Source organism: Leucoraja erinacea, chromosome 1 (assembly GCF_028641065.1).
Source record: "Leucoraja erinacea ecotype New England chromosome 1, Leri_hhj_1, whole genome shotgun sequence".
NCBI classification, from domain to species: domain Eukaryota; kingdom Metazoa; phylum Chordata; class Chondrichthyes; order Rajiformes; family Rajidae; genus Leucoraja; species Leucoraja erinaceus.
In genome coordinates, this window is record NC_073377.1 from 119,918,799 (window position 1) to 119,940,190 (window position 21,392).

Below are 21,392 nucleotides of genomic sequence, written 5' to 3' on the forward strand. Positions count from 1 at the left end.
TCTAGTTTTTCCCGATGTGAAAGCACAAACACTCGGTTAGGCACATGCTGAACTGGGGGAATGTTTCTATGAATGAACTCAATTTCATATCCCTGAATACTATGTAGTATATAAGGGTCATTAGTTATAGACCTCCATGCCTCCCAAAACAGGTGTAACCTACCCCCAGTTAGTAAGGAACTTACACCCTCTATGTTCTGGAAGGAACCAGACCCACCTACCTCCATGGTTACTGGTGGAACATTCATTTCTTGTTTCTGCCTCTTCTGTGGAAGAGGCGCTGGTGTGCGGGGTTGGCGCATCTTCCATGAGGATCGCTCTGGGCCGTGGCCTAAAAAAGACCTTGGTGTTTGTTGTGCGGCCCTCGTGCTTTCACTAGCGTCCTGGTGTCGTTGCCTGCTGGTGGATGCGTAGGGGTGCTGTCGCCGGAGATGTGTGGTCTTGCTCAACGTTGAAACCTTCATGAGCCCGACACAACCCTGCAAATTTGGGGTTCAAAGCAGGTCGAATGCCGTTTTTCCTCAGACAATTTATTTCAAATTGTGTGTTGCAGAGTAGAGCCAGAGTGTACTGTTGTATCTCTGTCATCTCTGTTCCATCCACTGATCGAGCAAATGCCGTTATCCCAATGTTAATACTTTTAATATCTTCTGCATCTTCACCTCTTGGGTTCGGATGCCTGCACCGACGTACCCCCAGATTGAACTGTTTACTGCAGGAACATTCAGTGAGAGACAGTTCTCAGGTGCCATATATTTGGCTGTTGTTTCATTCAACACCTGTTCCTGCAGCTGATTGAAGGAAAGGTAGTCTATACTTGCTGCCAGTTTTGGTTCTAACGGCTGTCCCGTTTGCGCTGGCACCGCAAACTTCGTGACCACCCCAAGCAGCTTCTGTGGATCCTGCACCCTTAGCACACTGTCGGTTTCTTCAGCCATACCACCTTCTTCGGGGCCAGCCCAGCCCTGGCCCGCTATGCTCCCCTCTGTCGAGGGAGATGCATTGTGCAGCCCTAAGTAAGGTGCTGCAATGGGTGTGCGATGACCCCCATGATGACCATACTCCATATCACGGAGCATGTCACGTTGGAGCATTTGCTCCATCAACCGCTCCATGCGGGAAATGCGGTCACCTCCGCTGCTCCCTGGCAGCGAGTCTTCCTGGCCCGACTCGTCCGAGTTAACCGGCCTGGCCGACTTCTTCTTAGCTTTCCCTCCGGTCCGCGGTGCTGGTTCGGGCTGTGCAGCCCGCGGCGCTAGTCCCAGCTGAGCAGGTGCCATGTCGGTGACTGTGGATCGCATAGAATGTGATCCAGGTGCCGCTGGTCGCTGCTGAATGCTAGCACTTTCACAGTCCCCCGCAGCCAGTCTAGACACGACCCGTTTCTTGCCCTTGTTCATTGCTCCTTCTGTAAAACACAACTCAGAGCAGAAAACACGACCTCAGATTAGCAAACTTACCTGCAGGTCCCGTTTTTAAATCTTGCCGCTGCGGGAGAACGTTTCACCCCGCCAGTCACTGCGCACTGCGTTAGACGATATGTCGCGCATGAGTGCTGGCGGGGTCTTCACGTAGTCACTCACGTGATTCCGAAGTAAAATAAGATATCAGAGTAAAACGCAATTCGATAAGAAACAAGTTCACGGTAGTGCAAGAGATGGCGCATTAGAGCGGTTTGCACTGAAGATAAACACAAAGTACTGGAGAAACACAGCGGGTCAGGCAGCATCCCTAGAGAAAAAGGATGGATAGTGTTTCGGGTTGAGACCCTTCTTCGGTTTAGAATGATTTATGTTGGTTTATGAACCTCATAAGTGTTGTTAAAGTAATCATTCCTGCATTTAGTGATGTGGGACTTCAAGCTTCTGTATCTCCTGACCGATGGTAGCAATGAGAAGTGGGCATGGCCTAGATGATGGGGATCCATGATGATGGATGGCATCTTCTTGAGGCAGCATTCTCAAAGATGCTTTCGATGGTGGGGAGGGCTATGCCCGTGGTGGGCCAGTTGAGCTCTTCACTCTCTGCAGTCTCTTGTATTCCTGTGCATTGGAATTGGTGTTCCTGGCCCAGATGAAACCAGTCAGGATACTTTCCATAGTATTTATGGAAAGCTTTGTTAGAATATTCGATGATGTGCCAAATCTCTTTACATTTCTAAGAAATTAGAGTTGCTGGCACACCTTCTTTGGTATTACATTTAGTTTTGTTTACTCTCATGTGTACCGAGAAAAGCTTTTTTTTGCGTGCTAATCAATCAGTGGAAAGACTATGCATGATTACAATCGGGCCGTCCACAGTGTAGAGATACATGATAAAGGGAATAACATTTAGTGTAAGGTAAGTCCAGTAAAGTCCGATTAAAGATAATCTGAACGTCTTCATTGAGGTAGATAGTAACTTAGGACCATTCTCAAGTTGTTGGTAGGATGGTTCAGCTGCCTGATAATAGGATTACGTGCTGGGCCCAGCACAGGTCATCTGAGATGTTAATACCCAGGAATCTGAAGCTTCTTTCTCCACTGCTGACCCAAGGATGAATACTGGTGGCTAGTCTCACAACTTTTCCTTTCTGAAGTCAATGATTGTTTCCTCAGTCTCCGCTGCATCAGAAACTTTACCAGTCCTGAGTAAACTGACAACTATCAATACTCCTTCAGCAAAGTCTTGCAGATCTCATTAATTCGCCATTAGGTTCAAGCCATTACAAGGACAGACCCAACCCGTTAGTTCTCCAGTATCGATTGCCGCCTGCCTTGTTAAGCTTCAAGGGCCTGTCCCATTTGGGGGTCACTTGCGCGTCAATTACGCAACATCATTTACACGTCACGACGCACGCGTCGGGACGCGCACGTGATGCTCGCAGGGCGCGCATTATGCGCGCATGGTGCGTGGTGATGTAGGCAGTGACACGTGGTCACGCGCCACCCCAGGATTTGGGGATTCACAAAATCTTTGCACGCCACCTGCGTGACGCACAAATGACGCCCAAGTGGGACAGGCCCGTAACTCACTCTCTGGGTTGCTTTATGGATAAGGGCCATTGCCTTACATTTTGCAATGCTCTCAAAATATTAGTTCTTCATACAGTTCGGTTGAAGATATGTCGTGTGGGGGAGAACCTCAGCACCAGAATGTGCAGAATTGGTGACATTGAATTGCCACCCATGGGTATCCATTTGGTTTTCATTCTCGTTGCCTATAATTGAACAAAACATTTAGCCTGGTGTGTAACAAGGATGCCTTATCAACATCATCTGTTATACATCATCACTGACATGAACATCCCACCCTTTTTGTGCAGAATGTATGATTGATGTGACATTAGGGACATAGAGGGCCAACCCTTCCAACTGGTGTAAGAAGGAACTGCAGATGCTGGTTTAAACCGAAGATAGACCTAACTGGTCCTGGCTTTCCGTGAGTAATGCAACACATCAGAAGGAAGCCAGCATCTGTGGAACTAAGTGACCACAAGCAGTGAATACCCTTTGGGCTAAAGAGGAATGATTGCAAATTTCAATTTTTTTTTAAAAGAAAGAGTTTGTAAAAATTCAGAGATAGACACAAAGTGCTGGAGTAACTCAGGCAGTATCTCTGGAAAAAAAAGGATAGCTGACATTTTGGGTCGGGACCCTGGTTCAGACTTTCAGGTAAAAAATTTTTAAATGGATGTTGTCTATGATTTTGCTGTTTAGAAGTGATTTACTATCTTCATGCTCTGCAATGTAGATACAGTTATTACAAATAAGATTCTTTATGTGACTGAATTATAATTCCTAAACATTAAATAACATTTAATATTAAATCATGAACCACATTATAAGTATATTCAAGAATGAGACAGATAATTTTGAGCTGAGGAGTTACAAGAGTTATGGGCAGAAATGCACAAGAGTAATGTAGACTCCAGATATAGATCTTCTTAATGTCAGCTCTGCCCTCTTCATATTTCTAATTGATTGATTGAAAGATACACTATGGAATACACTCTTCGGCCCACCGAGTCCACTGCGACCATTCGCATTAGTTCAATGTTACCCAACTCTCTCATACACTCCCTATACACGAGGGGGAATGTAGAGAGGCGTATTAACCTACAATCCCACACAATTATGGGATGTGGGAGAAAACCAGAGACCCAGTAGAAATGAACCCGGTCATGGGAAAATGTGCATACTCTACACAGACAGCAAGCAAAGTCAGAATAATGCCTGGGTCTCTGGTGCTGTGAGGCAGCAGCTCTACCATTGTGGCACTGTTCCTACCACTACAATGTTAATGAAACCTTTCCATAATTGGTGCCAGGTTCAAAAACCTGCTTAATGCAGGTCCCTGGGACTAACTGGGCCCAACCATCCTACTTGAGGGCTGAAGAAGGGTCTCGACCCGAAACGTCACCCATTCCTTCTCCCCAGAGATGCTGCCTGTCCCGCTGAGTTACTCCAACATTTTGTGTCCATCTTCGGTTTAAACCAGCATCTGCAGTTCCTTCCTACACCTCCTACTTGGGGCACTAGACCTGTGGAAAGTGGAAGGAATCTCACATAGGTACAGCAGCCAGGGGCTTTGCCCAGGTTGCACCAAGGCATCTTGTTGGAGTGGAGCAGACTGCAGGCTACACTCCAACTGATCTAACTATCAAAGTGCTGATGCAAGCGCCAGAAGCCTGAAATGAAAGGTGTCCCATCCCCTGCACGTTGAACATGGAAGGGAAGAAGTAAAGATAGAAGCACCCATGAAAATTCCTCGGCACTCCCAGGCAGTATACTGCAAAAAGACAATGTGCCATTTCCACATGTGCAATTTCCATTTGGCTTTTTTATGTGGGTTGGGGATTATGGAGTGGGGTGTGAGGGGAGGTAGTAATGCAGAAGGCCACTTTATGCAATAAAGGTCCATAAAGGTCCACGTGTGAAGTCTTCCTCAACAGGAGTTGCCCCTTCACCAGTGCAACACGGTCGTGCAGCGGTAGAGCCGCTGCCTTACAGCACCAGAGACGTACAAGGGTTTGATACCGACTATAGGTGCTGGTACTACAGGGACAGAGTATGTACCTTCTCCCTGAGACCGCGTGGGTTTTCTCAGAGTGTTCCAGTTTCCTCCCACAAACCAAAGATGTGCAGGTTTATAGGTTAATTGGCTTCTGTAAATTGTCCCTGGTGATTAGTTTAGAGATACAGCGCAGAAACAGGTCCTTCGGCCCACCGAGTCCGTGGTAACCAGTGATCCACATTCGCTGGTGCTACCCAACAAACTAGGGACAATTTACAATCTTTACCAAAGCCAATTAACCTACAAACCTGTGCCTCTTTTGAGTCTGGGATGAAACTGGAGCACCCAGAGAAAATCCATGGGGTCACTGGGAGAACACATAAACTTCACGCACACAGCATCCATTGTCAGGATCAAACCCGAGTCTCTGGCACTGTAAGACAGCAACTCTACCGCTGCGCCACCGTGAAACCCTCGTGCATGTATCTTGTGTGTAGGATGGAACTACTGTACGGGCAATCGATGGTCTGAGTGGACTCGGTGGACCGAAAGCCCCGTTTCCACGCTGTAACTCTAAAGTCGACAGTTTTGTCTGGATCTGACCTGGGTCAGGGCTTTTGACTTGGGTAGATGCAAGCAATATTCAACAAGTAGGTTCAGGCAAGAGGCGCTGAAGAGCAGAATTTGAGAGGCCATTTGTTTATTTGTTCATAGGACATGCACATTATGAACACTCTTATCTCTAATTTCACCCAGGACTGAATGGATTATTAGGACATTTCAGGCTTAACATTATTATTGGCATGTGTATCAAGGTACAGTGAAAAGCTTTGTTTTGCATACTAACCAAACAGATCAGATATTCCATAGATAAATACAATCAAGTCAAATTCAAATACAATAGCGAGAGCAAAGGGGAAGATACAGAGCACAGAATATAGTTCTCAGCATTGTAGCACATCAGTTCTCTTGAACAAAGTCCAATGTCCTTAATGCGGTCGAGGTGAATCAGACAGTACTCTAGATTTTGGAAGTTTCCATTCAAAAGCTTGTTAATGGAGTTGCAGAGTCCAAGTCTCAGATTCAGATTCAATTTTAATTGTCATTGTCAGTGTACAGTACAGAGACAACGAAATGCATTTAGCATCTCCCTTGAAGAGCGACATAGCAAACGATTTGAATAAAAAAATAATAAGTGTCCGGGGGGGGGGGGGGGGGGGGGGGGGGGTGGTGGTTGGCAGTCACCGAGGTACGTTGTTGAGTAGAGTGACAGCCGCCGGAAAGAAGCTGTTCCTCGACCTGCTGGTTCGGCAACGGAGAGACCTGTAGCGCCTCCCGGATGGTAGGAGGGTAAACAGTCCATGGTTGGGGTGAGAGCAGTCCTTGGCGATGCTGAGCACCCTCCGCAGACAGCGCTTGCTTTGGACAGACTCAATGGAGGGGAGCGTGGAACCGGTGATGCGTTGGGCAATTTTCACCACCCTCTGCAATGCCTTCCGGTTGGAGACAGAGCAGTTGCCATACCATACTGTGATGCAGTTGGTAAGGATGCTCTCGATGGTGCAGCGGTAGAAGTTCACCAGGATCTGAGGAGACAGATGGACCTTCTTCAGTCTCCTCAGGAAGGAGAGACGCTGATGAGCCTTCTTGATCAGAGTAGAGGTATTGTGGGTCCAAGAGAGGTCATCGGAGATGTTGACTCCCAGGAACCTGAAGCTAGAAACACGTTCCACCTCCGTCCCGTTAATGTGGATGGGGGTGTGCGTGCCACCTCTGGACTTCCTGAAGTCTACAATGAGCTCCTTGGTCTTCTTGGAGTTAAGGGCCAGGTTGTTGTCAGCGCACCATGCTGCTAAGTGCTGGACCTCCTCCCTGTAGGCCAGCTCATCGTTGTTGCTGATGAGGCCAATCACCGTTGTATCATCTGCATACTTGATGATGGTGTTAGTACCATGTACAGGTGTGCAGTCATAGGTGAAGAGGGAGTAGAGGAGGGGGCTCAGCACACAGCCCTGAGGAACGCCGGTGTTCAGGGTGAGGGTTGAAGAGGTGTGCTTGTCTAACCTCACAGACTGGGGTCTGTTGGTTAGAAAGTCCAGTATCCAGTTGCAGAGGGAGGGGTCGATGCCCAGGTTACCGAGTTTGGTGATCAGTTTTGATGGAATAATGGTGTTGAATGCTGAGCTGTAATCGATGAACAGCATTCTTACATAAGTGTCTCTGTTGTCGAGGTGGGAGAGGGCGGAGTGAAGTGCCGTTGAGATGGCATCCTCCGTACTCCTGTTCTTGCGGTAGGCAAACTGATAGGGATCCAGTGTGGGGGGTAGGCAGCTTTTGAGGTGTGCCAGGACCAGCCTCTCGAAGCACTTGGTGATGATGGGGGTAAGTGCAACTGGGCGGAAGTCGTTGAGGCTTGCCGCAGTTTAGTGTTTTGGCACTGGCACGATGGAGGTGGCTTTAAGGCAAGTGGGGACAACTGCTTGGGCAAGTGACAGGTTGAAGATGTCAGTCCAGACGTCTGTCAGCTGCGCAGCACAGGCTCTGAGCACGCGCCCGGGGATGCCGTCAGGGCCAGCAGCCTTACGTGCATTAGTCCTACTCAGTGCCACGTACACGTCGTAGGGGGTGAGTGTGAGGGGTTGGTGATCGGCAGGTAGCACAGCCTTGATGGCTGTCTCTAGATTGTCCCTGTCGAAGCGGCCATAGAAGTGATTAAGCTCCTCAAGGAAGGAGGCGTCGCTGGATGTGGGGGTGATGTTGGAGGGTCTGTAGTCCGTGATGGCCTGGATGCCTTGCCACATGCGTCGGGGGTCGGAGTTGTTGTTGAAGTGCTCCTCAATCCTGAGCTTATGGCAGTGCTTGGCCTTCCTGATGCCCCTCTTCAGGTTAGCCCTGGATGAACTGTAGGCTCGAGCATCGCCTGACCTGAAAGCGGTGTCCCGTGCTTTCAGCAGTAGCCTGACCTCGCTGTTCATCCATGGCTTCTGATTCGGGTATATGGTCACCTGTTTGAGGGAGGTGACACTATTGATGGTGGAGTTTATAAAGTCCAGAACAGAGGATGTGTAGGAATCAATGTCCGTGTGAGAGTCAAGGGTGGCCTGGGCTGCAAACGCCTTCCAGTCAGTGTTTCCAAAACACTGCTGAAGTGTGAAGTCCGCTTCCTCTGACCAGACTTTAACTGTCCTTACAGTTGGTTTAACCCGTCTGATGAGTGGGGAGTACTTAGGGAGCAGGAACAATGAGACGTGATCAGACTGACCAAGGTGGGGGAGGGGGATGGCTTTGTAAGCTTCAGCCATGTTGGTGTAGACTTTGTCCAGTGTCTTGTCTACTCTAGTGGGGAAGGATACATGTTGGTGGAATTTGGGGAGTACAGTCTTCAGGTTGGAGTGATTGAAGTCACACGCAACAATGAAGGCTGCCTCGGGGTTGTGCGTCTGTTGTTTGCTAATGGCAGTATGCAGCTCTTTCATTGCAAGCTTGGCATTAGCATCAGGAGGGATATAGGCTGCAGTCACAACAGTGGAGGTGAACTCTCTGGGCAGATAGAACGGTCTGCATCTAACCAAGAGGAACTCAAGGTTAGCTGAGCAGTGACTCTCGATGATGGTGGAGTCCGTGCACCATGCTTTGTTTACATAAATGCACAGACCCCCCCCCCCCTCTGGTCTTACCAGAGTCTGATGTCCTGTCCGCTCGGAGTAAATGACGCCCCGATAGCTGGATGGCGCTGTCAGGAACGTCAGTGTTGAGCCAAGTTTCAGTGAAAATCAAGATGTTGCAGTCCTTGATCCGGTTGTGGGAGGTGATCCTTAGCCGGAGTTCATCCATTTTGTTTGCCAGTGAGCGCACGTTGGCGAGGAAAAGGCTAGGAATCGCTGCCCTGTGTGGGGCTAGCTCTAACCTGGCCTTTAACCCACCTCTGTGTCCCCGGCGGTGTTTCCGTACCCGTCGCCGTCTGTTGGTGCTTCTGGTGGACCGAACTGGCTTGGTGCGCGCTGGTGTTCTGCCGCTCCGTTGCTCCGCGTCTGCGTTACTCCGCAGGCGGTCTTCAGCCCCGCGGCTCTGCTGATGGTCTCCAGCCCCAGGGCTTACCTGGCGTTCTCCAGCTCCACGGGTCGGGTGGTGGTCTCCAGCTCCACGGGTCGGGTGGTGGTCTCCAGCTCCACGGGTCGGGTGGCGTTCTCCAGCTCCACGGGTCGGGTGGCGTTCTCCAGCTCCATGGGTCGGGTGGTGGTCTCCAGCTCCACGGGTCGGGTGGTGGTCTCCAGCTCCACGGGTCGGGTGGTGGTCTCCAGCTCCACGGGTCGGGTGGTGGTCTCCAGCTGCACGGGTCGGGTGGTGGTCTCCAGCTCCATGGGTCGGGCTGGCGGTCTCCAGCTCCACGGGTCGGGTGGTGGTCTCCAGCTCCACGGGTCGGGTGGTGGTCTCCAGCTCCACGGGTCGGGTGGTGGTCTCCAGCTCCACGGGTCGGGTGGTGGTCTCCAGCTCCACGGGTCGGGTGGCGTTCTCCAGCTCCGGGACTCACCTGGCGTTCTCCAGCTCCGCGGGACGGTTGGGCTCCGGGGATCGGGTGAGGACCGGGAGTCGGGTGAGGACCGGGAGTCGGGCGAGGACCGGGAGTCGGGTCAGGGCCGGGGATCGGGTGAGGACCGGGGATCGGGCGAGGACCGGAGGTCGGGCGAGGACCGGAGGTCGGGTGAGGGCCGGGGATCCGGTGAGGGCCGGGAGTCGGCGAGGACCGGGGGTCGGGTCAGGGCCGGGAGTCGGGTGAGGGCCGGGGATCCGGTGAGGGCCGGGAGTCGGGCGAGGGCCGGGAGTCGGGCGAGGGCCGGGAGTCGGGCGAGGACCGGGGATCCGGTGAGGACCGAGGGTCGGTTGGGCTCCGCGGGTCGGATGGCGGTCTCCAACCCCGCGACTCACCTGGCGGTCTCCAGTCGGGTGCTCTGTTGCTCTGATGAGCTCAGACGGAAGAGGGAAATCGTCCAAAAAGTTGTTGCAGCCGCAGGAACCGAAGTCCAGAAGTTCCTGTCGGCTGTACGAGATGAATACAAGACTGCTCCGAGTGAGCAGCCCTGAAGCAGGTAAGGGGATCATCGCTAATTTTCCCATTCTAGGGAGACACAGGGCGTCGCGGTGTGCCCGCGCCGCCGCCATTTTAGATCATCTCGACAATCTGGTGGTGCATGCTTTCAAGCTTCTGTCCCTTCCGCAAAGGAGGAGAAGGAATGACTTGAGTGGGATAAGTCTTTGATTCTGTAGGCTGCTTTTCCAAAATAGTGTGAAGTGTGGTGGAGTCAATGGAGGGAAGTCATGTCTGTGTAATGGACTGGGCAACATCTACAACTCTCCACAATTTCTTGCAACCTGGAAATCTGTGACTTGGGGTGAATGAGGCAAGGACAACACGAGTGGCCCAGATGGTGGTTTGTTGCAAGCCAATCATTTCAAGATCACCATTACTGACAGAAGCATTTTAGTCCAGTTTTATTTTACTTAAGATCCCAAGCTGCTATGATGGCATTCAAATTCATGTCTCCAGGTCAACAATACAGGCATCTAGAAACATAGAATCATAGAAAATAGGTGCAGGAGTAGGCCATTCGGCCCTTCGAGTCTGCACCGCCATTCAATATGATCATAGCTGATCATCCAACTCAGTATCCCGTACCTGCCTTCTCTCCATACCCCCGATCCCTCTAGCCACAAGGGCCACATCTAGCTCCCTCTTAAATATAGCCAATGAACTGGCCTCAACTACCTTCTGTGGCAGAGAGTTCCAGAGATTCACCACTCTCTGCGTGAAAAATGTTCTTCTCATCTCGGTTCTAAAGGATTTCCCCTCTATCCTTAAGCTGTGACCCCTTGTCCCTTATCTAGATACCATTCCAGTACTTTAATTGTTGTAGGATTATATTCCAAATGACAAACGTATTCCTATCTCTTAAGAAAAGGTGAATTTTGTTTTATAATATTGATTCAGCTCCAAATTATTGAATCAGTCCCAAAGGGAAATTAGGCAATAATTTCAGGAACGGGACCATGAATAATTCTCCCCCAATGGTGGAAGCAGTAATTATTGGCTGTCTGGGGATATGCAAGTGTTGGACGTGGCAAGGGTCATGATGACATGAGTGAGTGATGTTACCATTGGCCCTCGCCAAAACCCACTTTGATGGGATGGAATATTACACATGAGACACAGGTAGCATAATCCTCCATACCTAACACTGGCATCCAAGCTCAGGAAGTGATCATGAATTAATACAAAACAATATTTCGTCCAAGATGAGGATTTTGTTCAGCATTTCCTATTATAGAACGAAAAATTTAAAGCAAAACAAACATACATTCCTCATGATATCAAAGCCAGGAATGATCTGAGATACTTGGACTATTTATTTACTGCAGACACAGATAAGAGGAGATAAAAGTGAGGCTTTTAAAATGACGAAGTAGTTAGATAAGGTGAATTGAGAATGACTGTTTCCTGTGAGGAGTCAGTGAGAAGGAGCTTTCCACATCAATTGTCAATATCAATATCAACATCCTCCAAAGATTTTGCCTGACCACTGAGTTACTCCAGCACTTTGTTTCTTTTTTTTTTGTAAACCACCATCTGCAGTTTCTTGTATCTCCATCAATTTCAAGTCAATACTAGTTGACTGAGGAGAGAAGGTAGATGAAATGTCTTTATACAGGGAGTGTATGGAGTATGAACATATGACATGGAAGTCCTTCCACCCCTCAACCTTACTCTTCTGTTCAGTGAGATTAACACTAATCCTCTTTCTCAAATCAAGTATAAAGTATTTTACCCAAGGTAGAGGTTAAGGCAGAAACTATTGTAAAGAAGAAAATTGGGTGGTATTGAAATAATGCACGAATTAAGTAGGGAGAAGATGGTAGACACAAAATGCTGGTGAACTCAGTGGGTCTGGCAGCATTTCCTAGAGAAAAAGAATAGGTGACGTTTCGGGTCCGGACCTTTCTTCAGACCAGTCTGAAGCAGGGCTCTGAGCCAATTGCGATGGAATTAGTTTTGTTAACTTCTGATAAAAAGCCAGCAAAGAGAAAATGTCCTGAACTGCCTCTTCATGTGCAATAAACTTATCTTGGGCATTTATGCAGCTTAATGCCCACTAGATTATCCAAAAACGTGTTGGAAATCATCGTGGCAGAATATAGATTCTGATTGTATTTGAAATTCCAACAGGTAAGTATTTAAAGCCCAACGTGGCAATATTTACCACAGGAAACACGGAGACACGAGAAAATACCGATGTTGGACTCTCGAGCAAAGCACGAAGTGCTGGAGGAACTCAGCGGGTCAGGCAGCATCTGTGGAGGGAGATGGATGGGCGGCGTTTTGTGTTAGGACCCTTCTGCAAGACTGATTGTGATCTGCCTCGAATGCACAGGCTCAAATCAGGCCATTCAGGTTAAAAAAAAGTATGTAGTTATTCTGTGCCTGAACTTTCTCTCAATCTGCTTCTAAACGCACTTTCTGAAAAGTGGGGCCTCTGCAGGGAATTTTCATTAACACGTTACCCTTTGATAACAACTCAAATGGATAGAAATAACAACAATTGTTAGTGTTACAGAATTCAAGGAAATCGTCATCTAAGAGCTGTGTAAATCGATGGAGTCTCGATGACTTTCTACCTTGTAATTTGTTCAGCGTTTTTCATCAACTCTCTCAGTTCAACTTGTTTATTGTAATAAGAACCGAATCCATTACCCTTCCTTCCAGCCCCGTGCAAACGTTTCAATGAGAGTGTTAGCGAACCAGAATGAATGAATATCATTCTTTTTTCCTCTCTCCTGATAAACCGTAATGCCTTCCAGGAGAGTAAAAAGGTGAGCAGTAAAAGGAAATGTATGGAGCAGCTCCGATGTCTTCGCCAGCCCTGGGTGCGAGCAGCATAGATCCATTCACAAAGGGCCCAGCGCGTCTCAGGCTTTGCATTCTCCCAAAACCCAGTTGTTTCAGACTGTTGTGCTTGGACTGCGATGGAACAAATCCCCGCAAGTTAAATGCAAACTTCTTATTTGCTGCATAGATATGCAAACCCGTCCTTTAAATGCCACGGTTATAAACATGAAACATGAAAAATTAATTGCAAGAAATAAATTGTCTCCACGATAAACCAATAGGTAGCTAAAACCCGCGCGCATGAAATCACACACACACACACACACACATATTTTCACCAGGGCAACATTTCGCTGCATTGCCCGTTGTTTATATATGATCTCCCGCCCTAGATGCTACATAGCCGATCCGTCTGCCATAGAACTACACTGTTCGGTTATATTTCCCCGTCGAGTTGGTCTGAGGGTCCGCGTGTGAGTGTCAGCAAAAATAAAACATGTCAGCAGTCCCCTACCCTGGGTTCATGGGATGAATTTGGAGACAACACTCAAGAGTTAACAAAAATATCACTTACCATTTTTGAGGAATATGGTAACCGATTTGAACAAAACTCCTTGTTTCTTCCTGAAGAACAAACTCTTGCCAATTCCCGGCTGCCCTCTCTTGTCTGCTGTGTATATTTTCAGGAGCTCCTGTGGAGTTTCAGATATTCCAGGCTTACTACAATCAAATTGCAAGTTCCCATTAATAAAACGCGGACGCAGAACAAACCGCGAGAAAATAAAAAGGTATCCGGCGCAGGCAGGGCTGCACTCTTCAGCCTGTGTTCCTCACTCATTCGGACACAGGATCCTTGTCAAACCTTTCAGCCAACACCCCCCCTCCCCACCCCATAATGTAAAGCAGCCCGCCTCTCCTCTCTTCAAACTCCCCCAACCCACCTCACTCCCCTCCCCCTTCCCCTCTACCCACTCTCCCTCCTCCACTTGACACAGCGCCAAAACAGGAAGGGTTTCGCATTCTGAACCAACCCGACCGGCGGCAGGCAGACAGAAAATATATATATACTAAGATTAACGGTACAGTCTCCACTTTATAGCTAAGCGTTTGTAGACGGGTTACATGGCTGCAGCGCGGGCAATCACAACAGATACCTCACAGTGTATTGTTCCCCCGGAGATGCTGCAATCGGTGTAACTACTAGATCACTGGAATTAACAATGCCCATCCACATCCCTCCCCCCCCCCCCCCCCTCCCTCCCTCCTTCCTCCCCTTCACCACCCCCCCCCCCCCTCACCTCCACCCCCCCCCTCTACCCACCCCCCCTCCTCTACCCCCCCCTCACCTCCCACCCCCTCCCTACCCCCCTCCCCTCCCTCCTTCCTTCCTCCCCTCCCCTCCTCTCACCCTCACCCCCCACCCCCCTCCCTACCCCTCCCTCCTCCCTTCTCCCCTCCTCCACCCCCTCACCTCCACCCCCCTCACACCTCTCACCTCCCCACCCCCCTCCCCTCCCTCCTCCCTTCAACCCTTCCTTCCTTTCCCCTCCACCTCCACCCCCCCCCCCCCCCCCCACCTCCACCCCCTCCACCCTCTCAATCTCGCAAGGGCAGACATGAGAGTATCTCAGGAAACTCTCACAAAAACTTATTTTCATTCCGACTGATCTTTTTGCAAAGCCGAAAGGGCCTGAACACACAATTCACTGGGTGCGTGTGAGGGTGCACGGATACTTTTGAAACTATTGCAAAAATCCTTTTCTTTTCATTAAAGCTGCACAATTCCATCAGCAGAACGAGATTTCCTGGAATTTTAATTTGCTCAACTGCTGATTGCCAGAGGAGTAATTAAGTACTCGTTCTTTACTTTATGAGCAGTTCTCATGAGGAGGCCGGTTTGAAGGTAAACCATCCGGTCTGTGTAAGAGGGGACTGGATGGCCACGACTAAGATTCATGTGCATAATTTTACGTTGCTGTAGTGATTTTAAGTTCAAATGGAGGAGGCATTGCAAACGAGGTGGTTTGAACAACAGACCCACTGAGTATAATTAGGTAGACACAAAACGCTGGAGTAACTCAGCGGGTCAGGCAGCATCTCCGGAGAGAAGGAATGGGTGACGTTTCGGGTCGAGACCCTTCTTCGGACTGAGAGTCAGGGGAGAGGGCGACTAGAGATATGTGGAATGACAGATTTAAAACGTGTCGTAGAGCTGGAGAGCAGGAGGAATCACAGAGGGGAGCAGCAAGAGAGGGTGTAACAGAACTCGCGTTGGAGAGAGGGGGGAAACTTCTTCAAAGCGGGCACACCTTGAGGAGATTTCGCAGTGGAGCAGACGGAATGTGTAGGAAGGAACTGTGGATGCTGGTTGTACGAGTACAATTGGGTAGTGGAATGACCTCCCCACAGCAAGATCGGTGCTTCCCTGTAAGACCACGAGTTTTGTGTTATAGGTTCTTGAATGTTGAAATATCCTCTTGGTTACTGATGGTGTTGCTGAATCCAGAAATGCCAAAGACTAGAAGGCATTGCTTTAAGGCGAGAGGGGCAAAGGGTAGCATACTCGAGCATAATTAGTTATACACAAAATACTAGAGTAACTCAGCAAGTCAGGCAGCATCTCGGGAGAAAAGGAAGGCAAGTCAAGTCAAGTCAAGGGAGTTTATTGTCATGTGTCCCAGATAGGACAATGAAATTCTTGCTTGCTGCAGCACAACAGAATATTTTAGGCATAAATACAGATCAGATCAGATCAGTGTGACCATATACCATAGAATATATATATACACACATAAATACACAGATAAAGTGCAATAGGTGACGTTTCAGATCAACTCGCGTTGGAGAGAGGGTGTTACAGAACTCGCGTTGGAGAGGGGGGAAACTTCTTCAAAGTGGGATTAAATACCAGATTGAAAAGTCTCTACCCAAAATGTCACCTATTCCTTTTCTCCGGAGATCGTGCCTGACCCGCTGATTTGCACCAGGATTTTGTATCTATCTTTGGTGTAAATCAGTATCTTCAGTTCTTTCCTACACATTGTTAGTTAGTTTAGTTTATTGTCACGCTTACTGAGGTACGGTGAAAGGCTTTTTTGTCACGTGCTGTCCAGTCAGTGGAAAGACCGTGCATGGTTGCTATCAAACTGTCCACAGTGTACGCATATAGGATAATGTGCATGGTAAAGTCCAATTAAAGATAGTTCAAGGGTCTCCAATCAGGTAGATGGTAGCTCAGGGCCACTCTCTAGTTGGCGATAGGATGGTTAATTTGCCTGATAACAACTTACCAAAAAGTGAAAGGCCTGGACGGAGTGGATGTGGAGCAAATATTTCCACTAGTGGGAGTGTCTAGGACCACTTCTGAATAAAAGGATGTACTTTTAGAAAGGATATAAGGAGGTTATTTTAGTCAGAGGGTGGTGAATCTATGGAATTCATTGCCACAGACGGCTGTAGAGGCCAAGTCATGGGGTATTTTAAAGCAGAGATTAACAGGTTCTTATAAGTAAGGGTGCCAAAGATTATGTGGAGAAGGCAGGAGAATGGGATTGAGAGGGAAATATAGTTCAGCCACAATTGAATGGCGGAGTAGGTTTGATGGGCTGAATGGCATTATTCTGCTCCTATGACATATACATATGAGCTGGTCCCAAATGGAGGTCTTGCCTGGTGAACATTTCTTTAGATACCTGCTCATCCCTGGATTTGAAACATAGTTTGTGACTATCTATGAAGATGAAGGATATTGACGATAGACATAAAAAGCTGGAGTAACTCAACGGGACAGGCAGCATCTCTGGAGAAACAGAATGGGTGACGTTTCGGCTCGAGACCCTTCTTCAGTCATGGGAAAGGGAAACGAGAGATGTAGACAATGATGTAGAGAGATAATTGAATGCTGGTAGACAAAATTTCTGGAGAAACTCAGCGGGTGCAGCAGCATCTATGGAGCGAAGGAAACAGGCAACGTTTCGGGCCGAAACCCTTCTTCAGACTGAGCTGATTGCCAAGCTCAATAATGTTCTTTGAGCACAATTCAGTAATGTTCTCTGTAGGAATAATGAATAATCACAAGTTTATGAATGAAAAGACTGGGCTTGTATTCACTGTCGTTTAGAAGGATGAGGGGGATCTTATAGAAACATATAACATTATAAAAGGACTGGACAAGCTAGATGCAGGAAAAATGTTCCCAATATTGGCGAGTCCAGAACCAGGGGGCCAGACTTAGAATAAAGGAGAGGTATTTAAGACTGAGGTGAGAAAAAACTTTTTCACCCAGGGAGTTGTGAATTTGTGGAATTCCCTGTCACAGGATGGATTTAAGAGAGAGTTAGATAGAACTCTAGAGACTAGTCGAATCAAGGGATATGGGGAGAAGACAGGCACAGGTTATTGATTGGGGACGATCAGCCATGATCACAATGAATGGCGGTGCTGGCTCGAAGGGCCGAATGGCCTCCTCCTGCACCTATTTTCTATGTTTCGATGTTTCTAAGATCTATCTGTGAAAATAAAGCTGTTTACAAATTGTACATAAAGACAAGATCCCCGGTGAGAAGCAGTTATCCTTTCACCAGTTCACCCTGTCACCTTGTCCCCTCCACCCCTTCCCTCGCCTGTGTCCCACCTGGACTCACACATCTCTCCCTCCACTCCCCCCCCCCCACTCCCCCCCCCCCCCCCCCCCCCTGCCAATTTCATCCCACTGGCTTTACAATCTGCAACTCTTCAAACTTGCCTCACACCTTCCTTCTTGCTTCCTTTCTTACCTTTGGCCTTTGGTCCAACCACTTGCCCATCAAAGACCCACTTCCTCGTCGTGTCCACCCTGTTACCCTGCCAAGCAGGTCCTGCCTCTCCCCTTTCCAAGCTTTCTCCTCTCTCCCCACCTACAATCATTTTGAAGAGGAGTCTCAACCCCAAACGTCACTTGTCCATGTTCTGTAAGAATGGTGCCTCTTCCTGTGTAGAAAGGAACTGCGGATGCTGGTTTACAACAAAGAAAGACACAACGTGCCGGAGTAACTCAGCGGGTCAGGCAGCATCTCTGGAGAAAAATAATGGGTGACGTTTTGGATCCTTCTTCAGATTCGACGCCTACAATCAATTTCAAGAAACCTGAAATGTCACCCGTCCTTTTCTCCAGAGATACAACCTAACCTGTTGTGTTACTCCAGCACTCTGTGTCCCTTTTTGAATTAACCAACATCTGTAGTTCTTTGTTTCCTCAAATTATTATATATTGGGTTAAAGTCTACACGCTGGTGCTGGTGCTGAAAATTATCACCTGTATGGAATTGTCACCATGGCTCCTCAGCTTTACTGAACAGCCTTAATTTTATGCTGTACCCCATATGTCTTGCAAACCTCACAGTCTATCCAAGAGCAAAAGAATAGTCAGATGATGTCAAATCCATATGTTCTTTGCATTTTTAGCATTCTCTGCATTTACGTTCCATTAAAGTTTACAAAGCAAATCACAAGAGTTTGGAGAGGGAAAATAAAATCTTCAGGAGCAGGTTAAACATGAATCAGCAGTTACTTTTGGCAGCCCGCTAACATTCCTCCTTGCAGTTTTAATGGAAGCATTCACCCATTTAAAAGACTTAGTTTAACTCAACAAACAAAAGACGAGCATAACAATGCATGAAATGTGTGACTGACAGTACCATCTCGCCAGTAGTATTTGAAGATATAAACACTCCCAGAAAAAAATGCCACTTTCAGTAATATGGTAATAATGTAATTTCAGAGTTAGAAAGTCAGGGAGAAAAGCCCTATTACAGAGATAGACACTAAGTGCTGGAGTAACTCAGTGGGTCAGGCTGCATCTCTTGAGAAAAAGGTTGGGTGACGTTTCGGGTTGGGTCTTTGATCAAGGTTTCCCGACCTGAAACGTCACCCATCCTTTTTCTCCAGAGATGCTGCCTGGTCCGCTGTTGCTCCAGTACGTTGTGTCTATCTGGGGTGGGACAAATCTTGGCAAGTGATAGGGGGAGTTGAGGGGGGGGGGGTTTCGATGGCAGATGGGTGGATAAAGGCCATAGACGTAAAGACATAAAGTATGAACACACAAACTCCGTAAAGACAGCACCTGTTGTCAGTACCGAACCCGGGTCCCTGACGCTCTAGTGTAAGGCATCAACTCTACCGCTGCGCCACCTTATGCCGCCCTTATTTAGAACATCCATTTCCCCCCTTCCTCACCCCCCCCCCTCCTTTCACCCCCACTCCTTTCTGTGCCCCACCTGCAGTGTAACATCCTGCTGCTGGGATCAATGTTGATCAAAAGCTCCCATTTTATTTTATAATCGTCTGGAAAATGTTCAGGGTAGGGATTACTGGGCAGTACCAACTTGTGGTCCCTAAGCAGACTGACCAAATTGGATACAGGAAGTTAGTTTCCTTTTTGAGGCCCACTTAATCACATCCTGAAATACCCCAGATGGTAAAGCTGTCGCAATTAAATTTCAGTTTCAGCTCCAGCACTGGTAAAGCTCCACTTATCATGAAGGGGAAGAAAAACAGGAGTTGGGGAGTGATTCTTACATTATTTGTTGCAAGTATCTCACTTATATTGTACTCTCCTTGTGATTATTCTCTCTGGTCAGTATCTTATGAAAGGATTAGTAAGTGATTTGGAGCTGGAGGCTACGTCACTTATCATTGAAACAAATGCCTTTATACGGATTGAATGCTGCAAACAGTGTTCACAAGATTACTGTGCTTTAAAGAGGGGCAATGCTTCAGTTATAATGTCGTTCATAAATTATAGGAGGAGAATTAGGCCATTCGGCCCATCTACACCACCATTCTATCATGGCTAATCTATCTTTCCCTCAACCACTGCTTTCTCCCCATTAACACTGACACCCTTAATCAAGAATCTGTGAATCTCCGCCTTAAAGATAACCATTGACAGCCTCCAAAGCCGTCTGTGGCAATGATTTCCACAGATTCACCTCGCTCTGACTAAAGAAATTCCTCCTCATCTTCTTTCTAAAGGTACGTCCTTTTATTCTGAGGCTATGCCCTCTGGTCCTGGACTCTCCCACTAGTGGAAACATCCTCTCCACATCCTCTCGGTCCAGGCCTTTCACTATTCAGGCCTTTGTATAATTTTGAGCTGGCATTGGGTGCAGTTTTGCATTAGGCAAGTACACACAAATACACACAGACATCCCTGTCCGCAAATAAACCCAAAATAATCCACCAGGGGCAACCAGACAAACCTCATGGATTAGAAGCCAACAGCATGGTTGCATTGCAGCAACAAGGAACTGCAGTGGCTGGTTTACCAAAGAAGACACAAAGTGCTGGAGTAACTCAACAGGGCAGGCAGCATCTCTGGAGAACATGGATAGATGACCTTTTGGGTCAAGATCTTTCTTCAGAGGTTGCTTTGGCTGTTCTAGCTAATTGCTTCCCTCTTTTTATACCATAGCATGTCTTTAAACATTGGGTATCTTTAGTTAGCAATGTTACAAAATTTTGAGATTTTAAAAATCAAGTCTGCAATTTATCCCATCAGATAAAGCATAAAAAGAAGTTTAATTTGACACCTAATTCACTTTCATATCTCAAGTATTTAAAAAGTTATGGCCATTTTCATACTCGGAAATTAGCATCTTGTTCCCTATTGATTTTCTATGGACATAACAAAAAAGCTGTGATCGTGGACAGTCAAAAGCCCATAACTTTCTTAAAAATTAAGAGAACTGAATGAAATTTTCAGTTATCATAGATTGAAGCATTCTGAAACAAATATAAAACAATCTTACTTGGATAACCTGAAATTAAAGCATATAATTAGTTAATTACCCAATTGTAGCTAATTTCAAACTTCAATTACTAGATCTAAACATCTATCCATTTCTTAATAAATGATTAACATTTTTAAATAGCCTAAGTGTCCAAATAATATTCACAAATAATTCACAATAAAACATGATTTTTAAATCTCATTGACATTAATTTATAGGCCAAGTGGAAGGTCAATTTAAATCAGCTTTCTAGTGGGTTCCTGTGAACGCGCTGGTTTAGAACGTTCACATTGCGGTGGATTTGTGCCCTCAAATGCCCAGAAAAATACTGCGGGATATAATGGGGCCAAAATGAGCTACTCGCAACATTAAACTTTGTATAAAGGGATCTTAAGAAGCCCTTTTTAATGTAAAAATAAACAGCCTACCTTCTGTTGTCCCCTTTATGAGATCCAGCCGGTTGCCGGCGATTGGGGGTTTAGAGATTAATTTTTAAACTACCATAACAACTAGATAAAGCCTTTAAAAATAATAATAGCTAAAGCGACGGAATCTTCCAGTGATTTTTCGTTAATAATTAACTAGGCTGAACATCCTCGATTTGAACAGCCTAGGGGAAATCGCGTTTTAAACCCGCCCCCCCTCTAAACGGCGCCAAAATCGCGCACACGGGCTGGGACAGATTTTCAGCGACACTTCAGGTAGGCTTTGCCTACTTTAGTGAAAATGATCAACCGAGCGACCAATGC

At 47.4% G+C, this 21,392-nt stretch overlaps 1 protein-coding gene across 1 annotated transcript in view; it reads right to left on the reverse strand.

Annotated features, from left to right (window-relative positions):
• psd3l (pleckstrin and Sec7 domain containing 3, like) overlaps positions 1-13,730 on the reverse strand; it is a 405,977-nt gene extending 392,247 nt beyond the window's left edge. The window contains exon 1 of the mRNA XM_055642234.1: positions 13,449-13,730. The gene's annotated coding sequence lies outside the window, so the exon portion shown is untranslated. The remainder of the gene's footprint in view (positions 1-13,448) is intronic.
• Between the last annotated feature and the right edge of the window lie 7,662 nt (positions 13,731-21,392).